The 25,483-nt window shown below is 37.6% G+C and overlaps 1 long non-coding RNA gene across 3 annotated transcripts in view; it reads right to left on the reverse strand.

Moving 5' to 3' along the window:
- The window catches only part of LOC119537368, a 379,219-nt gene that overhangs the window by 246,816 nt on the left and 106,920 nt on the right, over positions 1 to 25,483 (reverse strand). The window contains exon 2 of one of the 3 annotated variants that reach the window (XR_005217422.1): positions 25,132 to 25,299. The exons of the other annotated variants lie outside the window; for them this stretch is intronic. This is a non-coding gene — a long non-coding RNA (uncharacterized LOC119537368). The remainder of the gene's footprint in view (positions 1 to 25,131; positions 25,300 to 25,483) is intronic. 3 annotated transcript variants of the gene reach the window in all.

Raw genomic sequence — 25,483 nt, forward strand, 5'->3', positions numbered from 1 at the left:
TAGGCTGTAGAGTATTCTGTTGTATATCATATGACTGAGTCATAATTTTTACATTGCCCCCCACCTTTTGCTACTGAAAACAAAATATCTGTACAACAAAGTTTTGAATATGTCTATGAAAATTTTGAGTGATAAATTCTTAGAAAAACTAGTCAAAAATATTGAACACATCATGACTTTTGGAATGTTTTCAGTTTAAGACAATAAACTGAAAAGAGGTAGCATCCAAAACTCTCTTCCTAAATTTACAAGCTGAGTTTAGAAATGGCCTGGAGTTGTCATACCCACATGTGACAAAGCTCGCCCCACAGCCATCTTTAGAATACCTTTTTTTGTAAATAGCAAAAATACCATTGTTGATTTACTCATAAAGCTCCAAAAACTAATAGCCTTTTTCTTTGCTGAGTTAGTCCTCAGTTATTTAACTGGAGAAATTAACAGTCATTAGGCATTCTTGTTTAGTTCCATTAGGCGGAAATTCCCTCCCTTAAGGTAGGCCCTATGTTTCAGGCTAAGATGCCATTATAAGTGAGTAGAATGAAAATTAGGAAATAAACAAGCAGACTTTTAACAAGATAGTGTTTTCTGTTTGTTTGATTTTAATCAGGACAGAAGTTGACTACAGGGACCCAAAGGAATCAAAACTTAACCTGAGCCATAGTATCCCCTGGGTATATATAGCTATCTAGCACAAGCTCTGGATATATATATCCAAATATAAATACATAAAATATGAATTTTCTCTCCACTACTTCCCTTAAAATCTACACATTTCTTTTCCAAATCCTTCTGCTTCTTCCTCCATGTTGTCTCCTCACCCGCTACTTCCCAACTACTTCCCTACCTGGAGCATGCACACCTGGGCCCCTTCCCGTTGTCCCATAGCACGTTGCCCAGCTTCTAGTCTCTCCCTCCGTGATCTTTACACCTATTTGCCTGAACTTCTTCAAACACAATTTTCAGGATCTCACTCCTCTTTCAAGAACTTTTAGTGGATCTCTGAGTTATAGCTTTTCTCATTTTCTCAGTCTGGTCTTCTGACTTGTCTCAACACAAATTCTTCAACTTTTAGGGATTTCTCATTACTCTCTGGCCCAGCCAAACCAAATCACCAGCAATACCACATGGAATACGTAATAGTGTTCTCATGGAACTTCTCCTGCAATAATTCTTTCTTAATTTAATTCCTTAGCATGGTTTTCACTTCTTAATATCCGACCACACTTGCCTTTCCAGGCTCATCACCTGCCACTCCTTCCTTCCACACAGTCCCTGTATTCAAACGACTCCAGACAGCCTGACATCCCCAGAAGACCCACACTCCTCCACCTCTCCTCACCTTGACTAATGCTATTACCAAGGTCTTGAATGCTTGTCATCTTTTTACCTCTTAGGAAAGGGTAGGACCAGTATTAATATCATCTCTTCTGCAAAACTTCTCTAAACCCCTAATCTACATCAGTAGCTTCCCTTTCTGTTTTCCCATAGCATTTGGTTTCCCATAGCATTGTTTCATTTGGCTATATAATGAGTTCTACATATTTCTATATCTCAGACTATACTACATAAAATCCTCAGGACAGGAATCATTTCCTATAATTATTTCCTACATTCAGCTCTTGTTCTTCAAAGGCAACACAGTGCTTAATAAAGGGTTACCATTTGAATGGAATCAGTGCCTATAAAACTTATGTTGCTTTGGGCTACTGTGATGGTTTGGATGTATTATGGCCCCCAAAATGCTATTATCTTTGATGAAGTCTTGTGTGGGCAGGAAACTATTGGTGTTGATTGGGTTGGAGACTTTTGATTGGATGTTTCCATGAAGATGTGATCACTCAACTGTGGGCGAGATCTTTCATTGGATAATTTCCATGGAGGTGTGGCTCCGCCCATTCAGCATGGGTTTTGATTAGTTTACTGGAGCACTATATAAGCTCCAACAGAAGGAGTGAGCTTGCTACAGCCAAGAGGGACACTTTGAAGAATGCACAGGAGCTGAGAGAGGAGCTGCAGATGAGAGACAGTTTGTAGATGGCCGTTGAAAGCAGACTCTTGCTCCAGAGAAGCTAAGAGAGAACAAACACCTCAAGAGCAACTGAGAGTGACATTTTGAAGAGGAGCTGCGGCCTAGAGAGGAAAATCCTGGGAGAAAGCCATTTTGAAACCAGAACTTGGAGCAGACGCCAGCCACATGCCTTCCCAGCTAACAGAGGTTTTCTGGACACCATTGGCCATCCTCCAGTGAAGGAACCTGATTATTGATGCATTACCTTGTACACTTTATGGCCTTAAGACTATAACTGTGTAACCAAATAAACCCCCTTTATAAAAGTCAATCTGTCTCTGGTATTTTGCATTCCAGCAGCATTAGCAAACTAGAACAGCTACCTACCCCATTTATGTTCTATGTATTTCATTTTAAGTGTCCAAAGTTATCTCTTATATACATAGAGTATAGCAAATACACTAAGTTGGTCTTTGCCTGGCTAACAACTACCCTCTTCCATCTCCACACATCCCCGTGACTAACTCTTCTCCTCCAAATGCTTAATTATAATAACTGCTCTTGGCATTCCATAAAGTCAGAAAGGTATTCCATAAACATTTTTTTGATTATTAAGATGTTATTAGTAAATGTTAGTAAATGTTAATATATTTGGCTATGGCTTCAAATAAAATTCAAGACAAGAGAGTCATTAAAATCAGTCACCATACAACATGAGGGCCCAGATTTCCACCCCAACCTTTGTTAATCTTTGGGTGTGTAAAAGGGCCCAGGGAGTTAAACTCAGACATTATTATCCTTCCCTATTATTTTCTCATGATCCAGAGAAGCCTATTGCAAGCAATTTGATAATAATACTTGTGCAGGTTTGGATATATCATGTCACCCAAAAGCCATATTTTTTAATGCAATCTTGTGGGGGCAGACTGATTAATCTTTTTCTTTAGGGTGCAACCTCTTGATTAGACGTTTCCATGGAGATTTGGTCCCACCCACTCAGGGTGGGTCTTGATTAGTTTACTGGAGTCCTTTAAAAAGACCCACACAGGCCTAGATGCTTGCTAATGCTGACGCTTAGAGATACTTGGAGATGCAGACAGAAGGACGTTCAGCTAAAAGATGCAGCCCAGAGTTTGCCCTGCGATATGCTAAGACAGGACCTGGAGGCGCTTAGAGAGAAATGTCCTGGGAGAAAGAACCAAGAATGCACAGGAGCTGAGAGAGGGGCTGTAACACAACCCAGAATCAACAGATACCAGCCATGTGCCTTCCCAGTTTTTACATTTAAAGCATTTAAAAAAAAATTCTACATTTAAAGCAATGGTTTTCTGGACACCATCGGCCTTCCTTCAGTGAAGGTATCATCTTGTTGATGCATTTGTTTGGGCAATTTATGGCCTTAGAACCGTAAATTTGTAATTTAATAAATCTCCTTTATAAAAGCCAATCCATTTCTGGTATTTTGCATAAAGGCACCTCTAGCAAACCAGAACAATGCTGCTACTTGTTGAGCACTTACTATGAGCAGACACATGCTGATGGCTTTACTTGAATCATCTCTTGCAATCCTTACAATGATCCTAAAAATATGTTTTGAAGATTAGAAAACTGAGGCTCAGAGAGGTAAAGTAATTTGTTCAAAGTCATACAGCTAATATAGTGGAGCTGTTATCCCTGATAGATGATCATTTGTCCTTTGAGTTATCACTTCCAGCGAAAAGGTAAATCATTACATCATATGAAAACTTTTTTTGTTAGGACAATTTTTTAAATATTAAAGCCCAGAATGTGTAGCTTTCAGCTCTTTTTCCTCATTCTATACTTTAAGCAGATATGTGGAAAAGTTTAATTCTTACTTCTTATGTTAGCTCTATAAATATTTAAAGGCAGTTGCTATTTTTTCAATTATTATTATTTTTTCACTTTTAGATCAAATATTTTCAGCTCTTTCAACTGCTCCTCATGTGACTTGGCCTCAGATTTCATACCCACTGGGTCATTCTCCTTTGGACAAGCTCCAGCTGTGTCAATCAATGTCTCTTAAAACTCGATAAAGCCCAGAGATGGACACAATGCCCCAGATGTTTTCTAACTATCACAGACTGCAGTGAAACCATCGCCTCCTTTGTTCAGATGCTTTACTACTATTAATGTAGTCTGAGATTGCATTAGGTTTCTTGGCAGCCATATCACATTATTATACTTGCTGTCAACTAAAGGCTTAGTGTTATTTTGTTTTTTCCACATGAATCATAAGATTTCTGAATGTGAAAGCAATTTATAGACTATAAACTGTATTAAACAGATTATTGGTAGTCATATAGATAGTAGCTTTGAGCTACATTTTTTTTTTTTTTTTTTACTTTTTGTTTTGAAATAAATTCAAACTTACAGGACAGTTGCAAAAATAATACAAACCCCATAGACAGAACTCCAGCCTACCCCAACCCCCTCCACCAATACCCAGATCTACCAACTTTAATATTTTGTCACTTTACCATTTCTTTCTTTCCCTCCCTCCCTCCCTCCATCCCTCCCAATCTATCATCCCTCAACTATTGCTCTGTCTTCTGAACATATGGGAGCAAGTTGCACACATCCTTGAACAAATAATATAATTCACATATACATTTCCTATGAACAAGAATACTCATTTATGTAATCACATTAAGTGTAGCTAAGAGATTCAAGAAATTTAACATTGACATAAAGCTTACATTCTATATTTCATTTTTTTCTTTTATGTCCCAATTGTGTCCTTTTGAGCCTTTTCTCCTCTATTCTTAGATCTCATCCAGGATCATCTATGGCATTTAATTGTCATTATCTAGTTAGACTGTCTTTTTTTCTGATTGTGGAAACATCTATACAGCAAAAATCTTCCCATTCCAACCCCTCCCAAGCATTCCATTTAGTGGGATTAATCACATTCACAATGTTGCAATGCCATCACCTTCCCACCATCCATTACTAGAAATTTCCCTTTGCCCCAAACAGAAAACCTACACTCATTTGTTATTAACTCCCCATTGCCCCTTCCCCAACTTCTTGTAACCCATACTCTACTTTTCATCTCTATGGTCATATTCTCTGAAACTTTCTTTGTGTTTACCACGGGACTTAAATTTAACATCCTAAATCTATAACAATCTTGTTTTCTTTGATACGAACTTAACTTCAATAGGACACATAAACTATGTTACTCTACTCCTCCATTCCCTCACCTTTATGTAGTTCTTGCCAAAAATTGCATATTTTACATTGAGTCCAAAACCACTGATTTATCATTACACTTCATGTATTTTAGATCCTGTAGGAACTAAATAGTGGAGTTACAAATCAAAAATACAGTAGTATTGGTATTTATATTTGCCATGTGATCTTTACTGGAAATCTTTATTTCTTCATTTGGTTTCAGTCAATTGTTTAGTGTCCCTTACTTTCAGCCTGCACAATTCTCTTTAGCATTTCTTATAGGACTGATCTACTGCTGATGAAGTCCCTCAGCTTTTGATTATCCGGGAATGTTTTCATCTGCCATGATTTTTAACGTCCAGGTATTTGTGAATTTTCTCAGTCTCTGATGGCTATTGACTCCAAACGTATTCCATTGTGGTCAGAGAATGTGCTTTGAATAATTTCAATTTTTTAAAAAATTTATTGAGGCTTGTTTTATGTCCCAGCATATGGTCTATTCTGGAGAAAGTTCCATGATCACTAGAGAAGAATGTATATTCTGGTGATTTGGGATATAATGTTCTATATATGTCTGTTAAATCCAATTCATTTATCAGATTGTTTAGGTTATCAATTTCCTTATTGGTCTTCTGTCTGTTTGATCTATCTATAGGAGAGAGTGATGTGTTGAAGTCTCCTACAATTATTGTGGAAACATCCATTGCTTCCTTTAGTTTTGCCAGTGTTTGTCTCAGGTATTTTGTGGCACCATGATTAGGTGCATAAAGATTTATGATTGCTATTTATTCTTGTTGAATTACCCCTTTTATTAGTATGTAGTGGCCTTCTTTGTCTCTCCTAACATCCTTGCATTTAAAGTCTATTTTATCTGAGATTAATATTGCTACTCCTGCTTTCTTTTGGCTGTAGCTTGCATGAAATATTTTTTCACATCCTTTCACTTTCAATTTCTTTGTGTCCCTGTGTCTATGATGAGTCTCTTGCATGCAACATATTGATGGTTCATATCCATTTTGCCAATCTATATCTTTTAATTGGGGATTTTAATCCATTTACATTCAATGTTATTACTGTGAAGGCATTTCTTGAATCAGCCATGCTATCATTTGGTTTATGTTTGTCAGATATATTTTTCCCTCTCTCTCTTATTGTCCTTTAATGAGCCGATATTGAATCCCTTTAGTACTGAACCTTTCTCTATATCTCTCTATCCTTTCTTTGTTTCTCTGTCAGTAGGGCTTCCTTTAGTATCTGAAGCAGGGCAGGTCTTTTATTAGCAAAGTCTCTCAGCATTTGTTTGTCTGTGAAAAATTTAGGTTCTCCCTCAAATTTGAAGAAGAGTTTTGCTGGATAAAGTATTCTTGGTTGGAAATTTTTCTCTCTCAGAATTTTAAATATGTCATGCCACTGCCTTCTCGCCTCCATGGTGGCTGCTGAGTAGTCACTACTTAGTCTTATGTTGTTTCCTTTGTATGTGGTGAGTTGCTTTTCTCTTCCTGCTTTCAGAACTTGCTCCTTGTCTTCAGTATTTGACAGTCTGATCAGAATATGTCTTGGAGTGGGTTTATTTGGATTTATTCTATTTGGAGTTTGCTGGGCATTTATGCTTTGTGTATTTATATTGTGTAGAAGGTTTGGGAAGTTTTCCCCAACAATTTCTTTGAATACTCTTTCTAGAACTTTGCACTTCTTTTCCCCTTCTGGGACACACACAATGAGTCTTATATTTGGACATTTTATTTTATCTACCATATCCCTGAGGTCCATTTTGATTTTTTTGATTCTTTTCCCCATTCTTTCTTTTGTTCTTTCATTTTCCATTCTGTGGTCCTTGAGGTCTCTGATTCGTTGTTCAGCTTCCACTAGTCTTATACTATGAGTATCCAGAATCCTTTTAATTTGGTCAACAGTTTCTTTTATTTCCATATGATCATCTATTTTTTTATTTACTCTTACAATTTCTTCTTTTTGCTCTTCTAGGGTCTTCTTCATGTCCTTTATATCCTGTGCCATGCTCTTTTTCAGTCCTTTATATCCTGTTCCATGCTCTCATTGTTTGTCTTTAGTTCTTTGATTAATTGTTCCAAGTACTGTGTCTCCTCTGATCTTTTGATTTGGATGTTTGGGTTTGGGTTATCCATATCGCCTGGTTTTTTCATATACTTTAAAATTTTCTGTTGTTTTTGGCCTCTTGGCATTTGCTTTACTTCACAGGGTTTTTTTAGGATCTGTAGAATTATTCAGAGGCTAAATTTTAATTTGTCAGACCTACAGCTTGGTGGCGTACACTTTCTCTAACTAACCAGCAGATGGCATCTGCGAGTCACCTACTTCCCTCAAGTGAGTTCTCCCCAACTTTGTCTTTGTGGTGTGTGGGGGTCTGATTCTTGTGGGGTCCAATTGGTGCACCAAGTTTGGGTGTGTTGTTGGTGCTGTCTGCCTTGAATGTGGGGTGTGTGTCTGAGCGGTTAGGGAGGGAGGGCAGCTTTAATAATCAAACCTCCCAGGTGTTCCTGGAGACTTAAGGCTTTTGCAAGAGTCTAAACCTCCATTTCAGTCTTGCCACAGATTGTCTCTGCCACTGACCCACAAGTCCTTGGAATTGGTGTATGGTCCCTGGGATTTCTGAGTGGACCCCTCTCCAAGCTGTGCCCTTCTAGGGCCTCTGCTGAGGGAAGGTTGTGCTATGTCACAAGTGCATGCCGTCCCTCCAGGGAAGTTCTGGGCTGCTGGGCCATGGAGGGGCATTCCCAGCCTGCTGTAAAGATGGCTGAATGGGGCGTGTTAATTTCCCCCTTTTTGCACAGCTCTGCCTTCCCAGCTCCAGGACAATTAGCTATGGGTGTGTGAAAGGCTATTTTCTGTGCCCGATATTGTGGCATGCGCCTGTGTTGCTGGAATTACTTCCTGTCACATTGGGTTTTTTGGCCTGGCTCTGGGTTGTGGCACCTGCACTAGGCAGGAGCATTCCCAGTCCCCCGGGAAGATGGCTGCAAGGGGCATGGTTATTTTCCCCTTTTGGTTCACCTCTGACTTCCTCGCTCCAGGAAGAGCGAGACAATTAGTAGCGGTGTACAAAAGGCTTTCTTTCACTCCAGATATGAGGCGTTCGCACAGCCCATTCTTGCTGCTCTTCACTGCATGGTTCTCGCTGCCATATTTGCAGCCGCTTTGGGGTTTTTTAAAAAAGAACTAGTCCACCTCCAAACACCAACCCATGGTTTCCCCACACCACAGTGTGGCTGCTGGATATTCAGCAAGCTTACTCACTCATTTCAGAACGCAGACTCCCGGTTTCACCAAGTGCACAGTCCCTGTGGATTTAGCAGACCTTGTCCAGCTGGTGCATCGCTGGAATTGGTGTTCTGGGTCACTTTCTGGCTTTTATCTAGTATTTTTCATGGAGGTGTTTTTTGCCCTGTCTCTCCTAGCTGCCATCTTAGGTTCTCTTGATCTACAAAGCAAAGGTTTTCACAGAATAAATTTTAATTGGTGCATACTCTTCTTTCTTCTGAAAACCCTGTACCATTTTCATGAAACAGGTTAAGCCAATCTGCCTGCAAATATTAGAGGCAAATCTCTGTAACCAGGAGCTTTATCACTTCTGGACGCTAATATTTCTAAAACACTCCAGTGTCCAACTCCAACTTCAATCTAGAAACCAAACAACACAATTTTTATTACACAGGCTTCTCTGTACAACTGCTATAAGGTCAGAATGTTTGTACTTAGAGCAGAGAGTCTGTTGATCAAACACACACTTGTAAATTACAGCATTTGATAGCTGCTTGTGGGAAAACAGCTGTTCTAGTTTGCCAATGCTGCTGGAATGCAAAACACCAGAAATGGATTGGCTTTTATACAAGAGGGTTTATTTGGTTACACAGTTACAATCTCAAGGCCATAAAGTGTCCAAGGTAATGCATCAACAATCGGGTACCTTCACTGAAGGATGGCCAATGGCGTCCGGAAAACCTGTTAGCTGGGAAGGCACCATGGCCAGCATCTGCTGCAAATTCTGGTTTCAAAATGGCTTTCTCCCAGGACATTCCTCTCTAGGCTTCAGCTCCTCAAAAATGTCACTCTTAGTTGCTCTTGGGGCATTTGTCCTCTCTTAGCTTCTTTGGAGCAAGAGTCTGCTTTCAAGGGTCATCTTCAAACTAGTTGTCTCTCATCTATAGCTCCTCTCTCACCTTCCATGCATTCTTCAAAGTGTCCCTCTTGGCTGTAGCAAGCTTGCTCCTTCTGTCTGAGCTTATATAGTGCTCCAGTAGTTTAATTCAAACCCACCCTGAATAGGTGGGCCAACATCTCCATTGAAATTATCCAACCAAAGATCTTGTCCACAGTTGATTGAATCACATCTTCATGGAAACACCCAAAGGATTCCAAAATCTAATCAACACTGATATGTCTGCCCACATAAGACTGCATGAAAGATAATGGCATTTTGGGAGACATAATACATTCAAACCAGCACAACAGCCATCTTGGGAGAACAGGGATTTCCCTGCCTGAGAACTGGAGCCAAGTTTCAGGCTCAGGAGCTTATTGAGCATGTCGTAAGTGCAGAGCATTATAGGTGATACTTTGGGGAGGGGTGTGTAAAGACAGTGGGATTCCTGCCTTCTGAGAGGGGAGATGGATATTTAGATATCTATCTACATGTAAGTTGACAGTAGGGTACTCATAAAACCACCATTGACCCACTTTTGTACTTATTTAACAATATGGAATAATGAAGACTACTTAGGAACAACTTCAGTTATCTTCAAGTTATCTGAAAATTTTGGTTAACCCAGAGTCCCCAAGTGTCCATTTACTCAATAGCAACCTACAGGCACCTCTGTTGGAACAGTCACTCATTAATTCACTCAGCATCAAATTCAGGAAACTCTAGTAATTGGGTCTGGCTAGATTTAAGGAATTGATGGGGAATGAGAGCTGATAAGGCTACATTGGTAGGCAGGGGCCAGATGTAAAAGGCCTTGTATGTTGAAGTGGAACATATGAACATGTATTGTTTTGTCTGGCTACCACCCTTCTTCACATTCTCCTGATAACAGAACTCTCTTTTCTTGGAAAAAATCCTCTTCCCTGTAATTGGAGGAGTCAGAATGACCCTGTTCCCTCTACCACACACCCAAACACAGGTGTGCCACATGAGCTCGGCCTGGGCAATCAGCGGACCTTTCCTGAGGCCACAGTGATTGGTACGGGGTGGGCAGGTGGCCCAAGCCTGGCCAGTCAGAGTCCTGCACTGGTCCTTTTGTTAGAATGATTGGGAAAGAACATTTCCTTCCAGTGGAGTTGCTAGACTGTTCAAGGGGAGCAGGAGGCTGTCAGTACCATCTTGACACCAAGTGGAGAGTCTGAGAAAGAATCCAAAATAGAGCCCTGTTGATATCATTTTTCACTGAACAAAGCCAGCTCTGTCCCCTGGACTAAGTAGCTCTGGAAGCCAGTAAATCCCATTCACTGCTTAGGTTAGTTTGTATTTGTTTTGTTGTTTGCAATCAACTTGGTTCTAATTAAAACTTAGGTCATCATAAAAGATTTGTTATGACATTCATATCAAAATCTACATCAGACTTATAAGTCTTATATATATTCGGTATATGTGTATGTATGAATATGTATGCACACATATCTATAAATGTATATATACACATATACTCTTATCTATATGATACAGGCTAAAATACTGTGCCTGATACCCTGATATAAACTTTATCACCAATTTCAAGCTCACCTTCAGCAAGACATATTCTCTTTCTCTGTATTCTATATGTAAAAATAGACTTTTTTTAGTATTTCTACTTATGAGAAAATGCTTTGTGAATTAGTGAACTAAAATTAGCTGAGTTAGGGGATTTTAACATAGCCTGTTGATACTGATTATTTGACATATACTAGTCACCTATTAAATTCAGGCTTATGAGGCCTCCAAACATCTATGCCTTAATTGTGGCAAACTCCAGCATTTTTTAACTTCTAATTTTGTATGGATATCCAAATTCCAAAACTTACTATCTTAGGGTCTCTTCACTAACATAGAGAACATTGCAATTTTACACCTTGCTTCATATTGATCCTCATGAAATTTTATGATGTGTCAAAATCAGTCATGTCTGAAGTAAATGTTCTAATTTTAGATGGTGCTGCTTTTTCTAGCAAAAACCACTTTAATGTATAATCATTTCCAGTACACTTACTGGTAAAGACATTCCAAAAGAAGGAAGCAATTTGCAAGATTTTTTTCTAACTGAATGAGGCTTCTAAAAACAAATACTCAGCTATAATACATGGAGTTTATTTGAAAGCAAACATTATATCACATTTTGTCATGAGTAAATAATTGCATTTCCCCCCTTTCTTCCTCCGTTTTATGCCTAGCAATATTTGAACTGATCCACAGAAAAATTAAATGTAATTTTTCTAACAATTTAATAAATATATAGTTGCATTAATATTACAGATGGTCTACACATACAAACCAGTCTACTGTGAATAATTTGACCAGTTAAATGACTTTTTAAAAAAACCAAAAACTCTATACATCTACAATCAGACCGATTTCTTGTTTTAAAAAAGTAACCTAACAGTCAGTTTCATTATTTTTTGACTGAGTAGTCAAACCATACTTTGCATGTAGTACCCAAAATAGGCCTAAGGTATCAAATGCAAGCTTTGCTCATGAGACTTATGCAAAAACTTAGTTGCTGAATGCAGTCAGAGTTCTAGCTGGGCCTTATGAGTACAAAGTTGAAACTTAGCTGTGTGAAGATACTTGATATCAACAGCAAACAGGCACCAGAATTCAAATATTTGCTTTCAAGCAGTCTCCAAACAGTACTCTAACAAACAGGGCTTTATACAAATGCCATGTGGAACTGGGTCAAATCTAACCCAGGTTAGAAGGTTTGTTGATGCTTTGCTTATACAGTATTACACAGTATGCACTTTAAAAAGTTAAACATTCACTAAGTGCATTGTTTTTTGTAATACCAAACATCTGTCTGTTTGTTGTTGTTGCATTTCTTTTTTTTTTTTTTAATTTTCATTGAAGCAACTAATTAAAACCAAAATTAAGCACAAGCCAGAGTTATCTTGTCTTCTGGTGCCTAAAATAGGGGTTTGCAACCCTGGCTGCACATTAAAATCAGCTGAGAATCTTTTTTAAAAATACCCATGCCTGAGTGCCCCTCAAGAGATCCTGTTTGATATGGCCTGGGATGGAGTCCACTCAATTTTTTTTAAAGCTTCTTGGGTGATTGTAACATGCTGCTAAATTTTAGAACAACTGGTCTAAACTGTTCTAATCCTTAAAGTATTATTGACCGAGAAAGGTAATAAAGAGCATGATAATCTTTTCTTACATAAACAATTGTGCAAATTACCTAATCACCTAGAAATTTGGTTTCATTGTCTTTAAAATGTGAATAATGCTGTCTCTCATGATATTTTCAGGTTTTACCAAGATAAAGCATGTGGCCCAGAGTAATGCTTAGCATATCAGGGGCTGAATGCTCAAACACTTACAAGGATCAGGTGGGTAAACAGGCTGGGTGTGAGACAAGAGGGACTGGTGGGGATTATGGTAAAATGGGAGACACAATCTAAATTGGGCATCCATTGCTTATATCCAGCCAAATATCATACAGAAATATAGGTCCAGTGCTCCTAGATCTTTTGATTTTTTAAAAAAGAAATCTGGATATTTTAAATGTGAAATCTCCATATATTTAAAACAAACCAAATAAAACAAATCTATAGGACACTGATTTCTTCTCTGGAAAGTGTTAATACACTTTACCATGTAAAAATACTGTCATATGATTGTAGAACTTTTAAGGATTTGTTCTTGTTTCAGATTACTTTGAATCAAATAATTAAGTGTTCATTTATCTTCTCTGTCTAGTGTTTCTCCCCAGGTGGATCGAGGACTTCTAGCTATGACTTTGCATGATACAAGCATATAAGAAACCTATACTACTTTTCAGATCACGCACAGTTAATTTGTCCATCATGCATTTTTTCCCATGTTACTGATGGCACAATTTTATCTTACATTATTTATTTCCTCCCTCTCCCACCAAAAGTACATCTTTTGTGTGATAATAGAATTCTTTCTTCATTTCAACCCAAGTAATTTGTTACAGTCATTCCTTAATAATTTTATTTCAGTTTTTCTTTTCTGGAGGGTTCTGGCCATTTGAATTTTACCATCAATATATATATATAGATTAGTTTTTCTAAACACCACCACATTTTCTTGTTTTACTGTATCCAATAATAGCACTTAGATTCACTGTTGCTATTATATACGTATACACATGAATAATAGCAGCCTCTTTATCTTTCCCTAAGAACCTAAAAATCTTATGTTAAACCAATATACCTTGTTTCCGTAGCTAGATGTGATGTACTTCCTGTAAGAGTATGGAAAGTTGTCATTTCCTACTGCTGTAGCTAAAAAATGGAGGTGATAGGTTTGTGGGTGGACTTGCTGAGACACTCCCTTACCACGATACACCATGAATAGATGACAAAACAACATTGTTCCATGAATCATGAGTAAAAAATGTGAATAAAGAAAATGTATGTGAAAGTAGTTCAATCTATTGTAGGCAATAGATTGACCTTGGAGACCTCCTTGTGTGAATGCAGGCTTAAGCAAATCAATTAGAAATATCCAAATGCTCGGAGTGGATGATAATTGAATGACATGTGACTGAATTGTTATAAATATAAATAGTTATAAAGTTGATTGATGATTGATTCATAATGTTGACTCATGTTAACAAAATAGGAGAACAAAATAAATAAACATACCATTCCACAGAGAGGAATGATGCCGTAATTACTACTGGGAATATATATTTGGTGCAGGGTAACAGCATTTTCCTCATTCTGCTATAGCAGAAACAAAACCAAGAACTTAAATAAGTTAAGAATAGGATCACTTGTGTATAGATAAATATATACAAATCTGGCTTCCTTTCTTCCTTTCTTTCTTTCTTTTCCTCCTTTTTTTTTTAAACATTCAATGCTGCAATGTGGTCAACTTCTGTGAGAAAATAATAGTAATGATCATTTGCTGAAGTTTTGATTAAAGGCATTATTGAAAAATATAGCTGAGACAGTTTGTTTTCTTCACGGGAAAAAAGGATTCAAGAAGTGTGGGCTATTCAAATATTTTATGTACTGCATTTAAAGTAGTCCCCTTAGTAGCTGTTTTCTTAGAATCATAGAAAGCTAGATCCAAAGCAATCTGAGATAGCATCTAGATTAAATTGCTCATTTTACAGATGAGAAGACCAAGGCCCTTACTGGTTAGGTATCTTCCACAAGCCGATCAGAATTTAAACCTAGGTCTTCTGATTCCAAGTTAACAGCTCTCTCAACTCTAGCGAAAAATCAATTAAAAAAAAACACAAAACAAAAAACTTTAAAGCCCTAAAAGAAACTCTCTTCACTTGGTGAAAAAACATTCAATCAACAGAGTAGTAACACATAAGTAAGAAGATTATATTTTTGTTCATTTGTTTAATTTTTCAACCATTAATTTTGATACAATATACATCATTTAAACCATGATCCCCACCATAATTAAGTAAGGTTGGTATTCAACAAATATTTGTTCTTGATAAAATGATTAACTATAATCATGAAAGTTAGTTCTGTTCTTCAGGTCTATTGCCAAAAAATAGTTTAGACTGGGATATTGAATGACATGGTATAAAGAGCATGCTGTGAAAAGAACACATGTTTTGGTATCAGAAAACTCTGAGTTCTTATCCTTCCCAGCTGCTTCCCAACTGAGTGACCCTGGGAATGTAAACTTTCTGAACCATGGTTTCCTTATCTGCAGATTGGGCGTTTTAGCACATCTCTTAGAGGATTCCTCTGCCGAGTAAATAAGAGGTGCACACAAAGGGCCTGGCTCTGATCCTCTCTTAGGTCTAATGCCACATCCCTGAAATTTTAACAGAATTTATAAGGAAAGGGGATGGTAAATATTCTGGGGCCCTACTGAGTTGACAGAAGATGTCTGAAACTAATTGGACACCTATAAAAGAGTGCCTTCTTATTTTTAAGTTTTGTTTCACACAAGCTATTCAGTTCCAGGTCTTCTGGCTTTTTGGAGGCCTTCTTTGTACCCACTGCTGGTTTCCAAGTGAACTTTATGTCTCTTTCATTGCTTAGTCTCGTACACATAAGGTGCTCATTAAATGCTGGTTAAATGAATGCCATTGAGCTTTCCATTAGGCATGTGCTTGTGTGAATGTAAACTCAAGGGCAGACACTTGGTCCATTTTGTTCACAGCTGTATCCGCAGTGCTTTTATCAGTGCTTGGCAGACAGTGAATATTCAGAAGAAAAATTTGTTGAACAAATTGTTGAAAGTGTATGTAGGAAGCAAGCTATTAATGGTTCCTGATTTTAAAAATCACTACTTATATCAATGCATCCAATTAGAAAGATTGGGAAGCAATAGAACAGTTAAAAAAAAAAAAGTCTGTATTTCCACTGTTCGAGTATTCAAGTTTGTATGCTGTTTTAAGTTACTAGCATTAGGAGAGGAAAAATGAGATAGTTTCTAAAACTAAACTAAAAATACAAATACTGCTCTTAAAGACTTTTTGTAAAAGAAATGATAACAGATGTTCATACTGGTTTTGAACATTTGACACCTTTCCTAAGTTCATAAACAACAAGAAAACAAAATTGTTATTCAACTTTTGCTTGTGTTACGCATCTGTCTCCTTGGGTCAACTGCAAGTTCCTTGACATTAGGAAATGTGACTACTTCATCTCTGCATCTCCAGCATCTGACATTGTTTGATATATAGTAGGTGCTCAATAAACATTTGAAGGAGGAAGGCAGTGTTTGTATGTCACAATGAAATTTACCTAAGTGCTAGAACCTGGGTGAGAGCACAATTTTACTGGCTCTTTCAGGTTTCCTTTACAAGCCCTCTAAAGTCAAGATCATAAACATTTCCATTAGTTTTCTTTTTTTTTTTCCTAATACATGACTACCTGGGGCTGAATGTGGTCATTTTATGACAACTGAAATAGATAGGTGCATATATACAAGAGTAGATAATATGCGCAGCATTCTTTTGAGTGACCAGAGCATCACGTTGCCATCAATTGTACAGTTGAGAGGACTGGCAGTCTCCCTTTCCAGTTCTTCTCTCATTCTGTGCCAACTGGGCCCTCAGTCTTATTGGTATCCAATAATCAGCCCGATTACAGCTAGCCCTGGGAGACATGACAGAAAGAGTCCTCATCTTGCATTAATTGCTCCTATTGAAACTATGCCACATCTCTCCAAGCTAGATGTTGCTTAGTATCCCTTTGATATGATAATGACATGCTTCTTAGCAGATGAATATGCAAATTAAAAGCAGTAATTTGGTGGCATGCACCTGCTGACACTGCACGGGTATGCTTATGTGCTCTGCTGTAACACTGCAGCCACACAAAAGCATCACAGAGGTAAAATTAAATTCTAATGTCGTATATATTAAACAGATGCTTCCACTTTTCTTTTTATATCTACTTTTACAGATTTTGCCATTGGAATCTCAGTTCTGTCTTCATGCAATTAATGGACATTGATGTGTCACACATAGAAACACACTCAGTGCCATTTAAGGGGTCTGATTTTAAAGAGATGGCTCACATATATGCACATTAGAAGATGAACATTTCTTCTTCATAGCATAGAAGCTGATGACTTTACTCTTCTTGCACAAAGACTTCCATTCATACATGGAATGCATCCTTGGACTGCAAAGCTGAAAATCAAGTCTCTATAGCAAAGATGTGCCCTGAAATGTAGAGTTACTTCATATCGCCTGAAAAAGGATTGCAGAATGATTGAAGAGGCTAGCAAAATACCCAGAATCAATAAGCTAAATTTCTCTGCTTCAGAAGCTAGTAGCAATGAATGAGAAAGCCTAAATGGTGATTACTTAGGTGTGACCTATAATTACCCTGGGTATCTAAGTCTTTATCAATGTGTCATGTGGCTCAGCCAGACAGAATTAAGCCCTGTAAGGACAGAATTTCATAAAGGGTGATGCTCATTTGTTTTTGCCTCTCCTCATTCCAGGTAGTATTCAACCAGTTATGGATACATGACAATAGGTGAATTGACTGAATGAACTCTATTTAATGAAACACACACAGATTAAGAACATATTTCTATATAATAATCATTCTATACTATGCCTGTGATGATTATATCTTATTTTATTAAGTAGGTAGATTATAATTTAACACCTTCCTATTTTGGACATCTAGTGTTTATTCCAGTTTTACAGTTGCATAAATAATACTGCAATGAACATCTTCAAACAAATAGCACTTTCCTTCCTTTTGATTATTTCCCTAGAGTAGTCTTCCAGAAGCGAGATTCTTAGGTCAAAGGGTGAGGCCACTGTTAAGAAAAAAAAGATTTCTGGTAGCTATTTGCCTTATTTCACAATGTTATGTTTTTCAGAAACTTGGCAAGAGGGACAGCTTTATGAGTTACATGATTGGAGACCAATTTTTAACTTCCACTAAGGGGTGTATTACATATATATTGGTTTAGACATACTTTGTATATTTCTGTAGATATCTTCAAGTAATCTTTTTGTTCTATAATAAACTGGATACTTCTGTGAATTAGCTTCATTTTATTGTCCCTGGCTGTTTAAAAAATATTTCTCCAATGCCAGCTAATTATGAAGTTTTACAGAGCTATTAAGGAGCAAAGAATTTGAGTTAATAAAAGCACATTTCTGTCTTCTTCTTTTGGGCAAAACCTCCCGTTTATTTCTGTATGTGGGGAAGAAAAGGCTGCGCCATTTTTCACTTGATGAGAAAGATTTATATATATATAGATGGAGTGGAAGTTTTATGTACATATGGAGTGATTCATTGCCACTTAATAATGCTACTAAGCAGCCAGAGGTAAATTCTACAGAGAAACAATTGTTTTCTTAACCTTTCAATTTCAAGCTGTATCTAGTTTGCATTAAACTAAGGAATAAGCGATTCACAGTTTTTTCTAATTACATAAAATCATTACTGGTGAACTTTCTGGAAGTATCTGCTACATTTAAACAATATTTAACTTCTTACCTCAAGGAATCAAATTTCATATTTTTAATTGTTTGCACTTCTTGAAAAATACAGAGAGGTCAAGCTTTATGATAATTAAAAAAAATTTCATTTTCTGTATTGCTCAACAAATGACTCATTTTGTTAGATAATTTATAGATTTTTCAGCACTCCTTAGTTTTATTTAATAGCCACATTATCAACAAAATTTAACTTTTCAACAGAATAAAAATGTTTGCAGTGGTTTAGGCTGATTTCGGGTCATTCCAAACTTTTCTGCCTCATTTCAGCCTTGAAAATGGCTCTAACTTTCTAACACATTGCTTTGAAGAACAGGATGTGAATTCTGAAACCCAGATTGTCCTAATGTACTGGGAACTAGGAGACTCAGGTTCTAAATCCGTCTCTGACATAATGAGCTGAGCAAGAATTTACTTAACTTCTATGGGACTCAAATTTTCACCCAAAATAGTCATCAATTTAACAAATATTTACTGACTATCCACTCAGTGCAAGGTACTAATCAAGGTGATGGTGATACAGACGGTAATAAAACAAGGGCCCTCTCTTATGGAGCTTACTTCTAGTATGTGTGAGCTCTATAATAACAAATAAATTTAATGTGACTTGAATGGAGTTCAGTCCATTTATAGTGCTCCCCAAATCTCCATCTTCTCTGTCAACCACCAGCAAACCTTCTGCCTGACTCCTCTAAGACCAAGCTCTGATTAAAGGTATATTTACAATAAGCACACTCACTATTTGAAACCTGTTATTTCTCCTGTATTAAAAAATCCTCTCTTACCAAACTTCTGCCTATAGCTACCAATTTATTTCTCTAATCCACTTTATAAAAGGAGTTCCAATACCCATTGTTTCCAGGTCATCTTCTCTCATTCTCTCAGGGACATGAAAGCACTCTAAAAGGCTTTTGCACCCAGCATTCTACCCAAATTTGTTCTTTGTCAATGTCACAAATGACCCTCCACCTTGTTAAATCCAACAGTCAAGTTTCTGTCCTTTCCTTGCTCTTCCAACTATGACTACTTCTTCCTATTATTAATGGTAATAATAATAATTGTTGCTTGTTATCGAGTAATTACCATTCTACTCAAGTTGTTCTTTGTCATTGTCACAAATGACCTCCACATTGCTAAAGCCAACAGTCAAGTTTTAGTCATTTTTTTATTCCTCCTAATACTACTATTTCTTACTATTATCGAAGGTATCAATAATAGCTGCCATGTATTGAGTACTTACTATACTTCAGACATTGTTGTAAGTATGTTCAACAAATTTAGACATTTAAACCTCACAGCAACCATATGAAACACAAGCCATTATAATTCCCATTTTCCTGATGGAGGAAAAAGAGAGAGAAGTGTACTGACTTCTTCAAGGTCACACAGTGAGTAAACGGCAAAGCTGGATTCAAACCCAGCAGAATGGCTTCAGAGCCTTTATCTTAGCTGTTATTTTATGCTGACTTATCTGCAGTATTTGACATAGTTGATTGTTCCCTCCTCCTTAAAACACTTTCTTTACTTTGCTTTCAGGACACCATACTCCCTCAGGTTTCCTCCTGTCCTTTTGATTGCTCCTTCTGTTTCCTTGCCTGTTCCTCCCTGCTGGCCTTCCTGAATCTTGGAGTGCCTCAAAGCCTAGTCCTTTAACTTCTTTTCCTTTCTTTCTGTTTACTCCCTTGGGGATCTATGGCTTTCAATAACATCTGTATTCTTAGTCCCAGATATTTAAACCAGCTGTTCCAGTTTGCTAAGGCTGCTTTTATGCAAAATACAAGAAATGGTTTGGCTTTTATAAAAGGGATTTATTAGGTTACAAATTTATAGTGTAATTTATACTTTACACTTAAAGTGTCCAAACTAAGGCATTAACAAGATGGCTTCTGAACACTCTGTCAGCTGGGAAGGCATGTGGCTGGTGTCTACTGGTCCTTTGCTCCTTGGTTGTGTTTCAAAATGGCTTTCTCATGTCTCTGGGCTTCTGTCTTCACTCCTATCTCTCAGCTCCTGTGCATCCTTGCTTCTTTCTCCCAAGGCATTTCTCTCTAAGCATCTGGAAGCCCTGTCTTAGCTTCTCTAGAGCAAACTCTGGGCTTCATCTCTTAGCTAAGCATCTCCAAACATCCTTCTTTCTGCATCTCCAAGCATCTCCAAGCATCAGCATCTGTGTTGGCTCTTGAGCTCTCTTAAGTACTCCAGTGAACTAATCAAGACCCACCCTGAATGGGCGGGGTTCACACCTCCATGGAAATAATTTATTCAAAGGTATCTCCCACAGTTGGGTGAGTCACATTTCCAGGAAAACACTCAATCAAAAGGTTCCACCCTAATCAAAAGACTAATAAGTCTGCCTCCACAAGATTGCATTAAAGAACACGGCTTTTCTAGGGGATATAATATATCCAAAACGGCACACCAATCTTTCCACTGAAATCCAGATTTGACTATCCAAATGCCTAACTGACATCTTCACTTTGAGACTTGGCTTTCTCAAACTTAACAAAACTGAACTGCACTCCTGGGATCTCTCCACTTCTACCCCAAAACCCTTCCAAGTTAATGGGAACTCCACTCTCAGCAGTTGCTTATGCTCAAAATTTTGGAGTCTTCCTTAACTCTTCTCTTTTTCTCACATCCCATATCTAGTCCATCAGCAAATTTTGTTGGCTCTACTTTCAAAATGCATCCAGAATTCAAGCTACTTTTCACCATCCCCACTTCCAGCATCCAGGTCCAAGTCTCTGAGTGATTGCAGTAAACTCCTGAATACTCCTTCTGCCTGCTCCCTTCCAGTACAGCCAACAGAGCAATCAGAGTTAAGAATTAAGGCCATTTCACCCTTTCAACCCTCCACTGGCTCTTCATTTCACTCAGAATGAAAAAAGCCAAAGCCATTATGATAGTCTACAAGGCCCAGAGCCACGAGCCCCTTATTGCCTCTCTGACCATATCTTCTAATCCTTGCGTGCTCTAATCTAGCCCCATGGGGCTTCTTGCTCTTCCTTGCTTTCTACCAACTGTTTACCCTTCCTGGGATCTGTTCCTCTCATGTATCAACCTGGTTTCCTTCTTCCCTCCTTCAAGAATTTGCTCAAATGTCCCCTTCTCAGGGAGCCTTCCCTGCCTACTCTATTTAAATTGCACCTCAACATTTCCAGTCCTCTTTCCCTGCTTTATTATTTGTCATACTATATATATATTTTACTTATTAATTTAGTTTATGTCTTTCTCTCCAAGTAGAATTTCCATGGGACATGAGTTTTGTCTGTTTTGTATACCGTATACTATCAGCAGCTAAAACATTACCTGGCACATGTAGGAAAATTATTAGCCTAGATAAGAGGAAGTCCAGAGCTAGGAGAAACTTCACAGTTAGATTTTTCTGAACTCATATGGAAGAAAGTAAGTTTGGCTTCTTGAAGTTCTCCTTATGAATGAGAAAGAACTTTTCTAAAAATATCCAGCAAAGTTCTCCTTACCTCTCATTGTCCAGAATGTTGACAATGGTTAATTAGACCAATTAGACCCATCTCTAGAGCTGAGGTTGGGGTCAGCTTCCCCTGAGGCATATGGACCGTGTAGGGAAGGGACGATTCTGAAGAAATCAGGGTTCAGGTGAGGAAATGGGCAGACACCTCAAAGAGGGGTGCTGGCTGTAAGGATATGAGAGTACTCATTTCCTCACATCCTCACCAACACCAGAGGCTGGCAATTTAAACACAAATTACCAATCTGATGACCAAAAATTATCTCTCACTTTCGTTTTAATTTTCATTTCTCTGATCACTACTGAGGTGAAACACATTTTAATTTGCTAATTAACCATTTATAATTCCTCTTTTTAAAACTGCATAGTCATATGCTTTGCCCATTTTCTCTATTGGGTTGTTGTTTATCTTTTTCTTGTTAATTATTAGGCATTCCTTATGTATTCTGTATGTAAAATCCTGTATGTATTTATTCAAATACACACATATATACATTAAATATATAAAATATTTTTTCTCAATCTCTTGCTTGTTACAACTTTGTTTAAAGGTTTTTTTTTTTTGGTCATACAATATGTTTTAAAATGTATGTATTCATATCTACCAATCATTTGATTTTTAGCTCCTCACTTTTGTCTTGATTAACAAGGCACATCCTCCCCCAATATTATAAAAATATATTTTCCTATTTTCTTTATTCATTATATAGATATTATTTTTCTGGATCATTTTAGGGAGTACAATACTCTTAATGTGATAAAAACCCTTGGGTTTGGCCTCAGATATTAGATGGTCTGAGCAGAGAGCTTTATACAATGAATGAAAAACAGCAAGGAATTTTGATTGGCGTCATCTGATAGGCCAGAGATGGCCAAAAAAAAAAAAAAAATAGATTTAAAGGAAAGATGAAGAGTTGACAAATCATCAATGTCCTTTCCAATCACTTATAAGTTCTATAATTCATCTCTCAGTTCTTCAGTTTCAATACATGAGGGAGAGTTTGCTAGTATTTCATAAAGTTTTAACAATTCTAAGAACTGTAAAATTCTCCTCAGGGACCAATTTCAGGGTCCCATGAAAAGAATAGTTACTGCCTCATTGATTTCATATCCTACCACTAAAATAATCAAGCAGACATCTTCATTTCTACCAGGTATCATTTTACCCATATGTGTTTAGGGCATTTTCTCTTTACAAACCCAAAGAAAAATAGGCCCACATTTTGTAACTACTGAATTTCAGTTAAAGAAGCTGGACCTATTGGTTGAAAAATCCCCCCAAACAGTATCAGTTTATAAGTAAATTTATAAACAAAAAAGTACACTTTATAAGTGACAATATATTATCAAACAGTTTACCGATGGCAGCGTTTGAAAGCCAGGAATATCCTGTCCATTGAGCATCTTTGAGAAGATGCTGTGACATTGTAGTAGTTCCGATATGGGGTGCAGGTTTAATGGCCCCAACCGGGCCAGGAAGCAGCTTGAACCCCCGTGTCTGAACCCCACAGAGATGGAGGTGGGCAGAGGAGATCTTCATGCAAGAAAGGAACCTGCGTGTCTAACAAATAGGGCTGGGATCACAAACTCAAAACATAGGAGGACCCACTAAAGTAGCTCTCTGAGGACAGTGGATCTAGTATAAGAAAAACCTGTCTCTCCGGCCTATTTTTGTTTCCTCTCTTTTTGACAGAGACAAAGATGCAAAAAGTACGTCACTTTGCTTTCTTTTCTGATTTAGGAAAAACAATAGCAGGAATGCAATGAAGTGGCAATTTGCATTCAGTCCTGGGAGAAAATTGGGGTGGTGGGACCCAGGTGAATGGAGAACCCCCAAGCCATCTGACGGGGTCAGCACACTGTTCTCATAAGGGATTGTGGGCACAATGATGTCTTCTCTTCCAATTTTTTTTTAAAGAAACAGGAAATCGAGATTTTTTTAAAATGTGGACTCTCCAGTCAAATAATTAAAAAAAAAATTTAAGCACTCGGCAAGTCAATAGTGTGTACATATTTTTGGACTAGGTCCTGCACTTAGGCTACATATTTGAAACCTCTATAAAGCCAGTAATTCTATCTCCATTTTTGGGGTAACATGAGGTTCAACCCTCTCCAACGATAAAAGTAAAACTGGCACAAACAGTGAATCCTTTTGTAAATGATGGGCTATATTGAATAGTATAATTTGTTCTTTCATGAATTGTAACAAATGTACCACACTAATGCAAGGTGTAAATAATAGGGGGGCATCTTGGAATTCTGTATTTTATGCATGATTTTTCTGTAAACTTACAACTTTTTAAATAAAAAATAATATAAAAAATAAAAGAGAGACAAAAGTGTAACTGAAATGCTATGTTCTTCCTCCTCCTTTAACAAATTAGCTCCATGTGTAATATTTTGAATGGAAGACAGGAACAGCTATTTAAGGCAGTTGGCCTGAACTTGGAAGGACAGAAAGGAAAAATTCCAGATTTGTTGCATTGAAATGTATCAAGTGATCTCAAATTATTGCTTTTATAAACATCTATTTCAATGCTTATATGTCCAGCATGGCCCATGGTACTTTTAAAGAGGTTCAAGTTTATCAGAGAGAGGTTGTCACTGTGGTGCAATGATCTTCCTCCCTCACTCTGTAAGGAAGGGTCAAGTGTCAATCTCATGTAAATCTCAAGTAACTCATGTCTTCATATTAAATTCTTTGTTTCAGCAAAGCAAAACTACAGTCTCATTTAACATAAATGTGAAGTCACACAGACCAATTGATTTGGAAAGTATTGGCACTAGTATTTAGTGACTCCCAGTTAGAAGAAAAGATTTTAAAACAGAAAACCCCAAATACTACATTAATACTATCAAACAGTAAGTCAATCTTCAGTTACAGAGCATTCATTGGTGTACCGTTAGTAATTCATTAATGTGGTGAGCTGTAAACCCATACTCCTTTAGGCTATTTCCTTCTAAAAAAAAAGGCCCACTCAAATGACAAGGACATGTTTGTCCAACACTATGTCAAATTCTGTTTTTCATCTCTTTTTTCCCCCCTCATCACCCTTTCCTCTTGTCTAATTGCTGGGGTTTCTGCTGACATGTCACAGCCTCGTGATTCACTGTCAATTTTCTTGGCTTGGATTTTTTTCTTTTACCTCTTTTAAAGGGGCATTGTGACAAGGTGGCGGGGGTGGACAAGGAGACAAACCTGCTTCTTGATTTAGCTCACCCTAACTTTACAGAGCCAAAATTTTTCAGTGTGTGGCTTCCTATGCACCAGCCCCACCTGACTGCTTTCTTACCTGGTGCATGACCTTCAGTTGAAAATTCCAGCAGCGTGCAACTTGTCTTTGGCAAATGAATTGTAAGGATGCCAGCTGCCAGATGTCTTCATTTTTAAAACACCTTCAAAACTGCTTCTGGCACAGTTCCATAGCAAAACAGGCTAAGCTGTAACTGTAGTTTCCATGCTGTGAGCAAAAAAAAGAGGGGGTGGGGAAGCAGATGGAGGCAAGAGAAAAATGTATTGCCTTCACATCTTGAAAAAGAGTATAAAGTGAAGATGAAAACAGAATCCTTCTACCCTTATCAGTAATATTTGGATGAAGAGTTTTCTGTGACCTATGATATGTTCAATAAGCACATGACCTTAAA

This window comes from Choloepus didactylus, chromosome 1, assembly GCF_015220235.1.
Source record: "Choloepus didactylus isolate mChoDid1 chromosome 1, mChoDid1.pri, whole genome shotgun sequence".
In the NCBI taxonomy this organism is placed as follows: domain Eukaryota; kingdom Metazoa; phylum Chordata; class Mammalia; order Pilosa; family Megalonychidae; genus Choloepus; species Choloepus didactylus.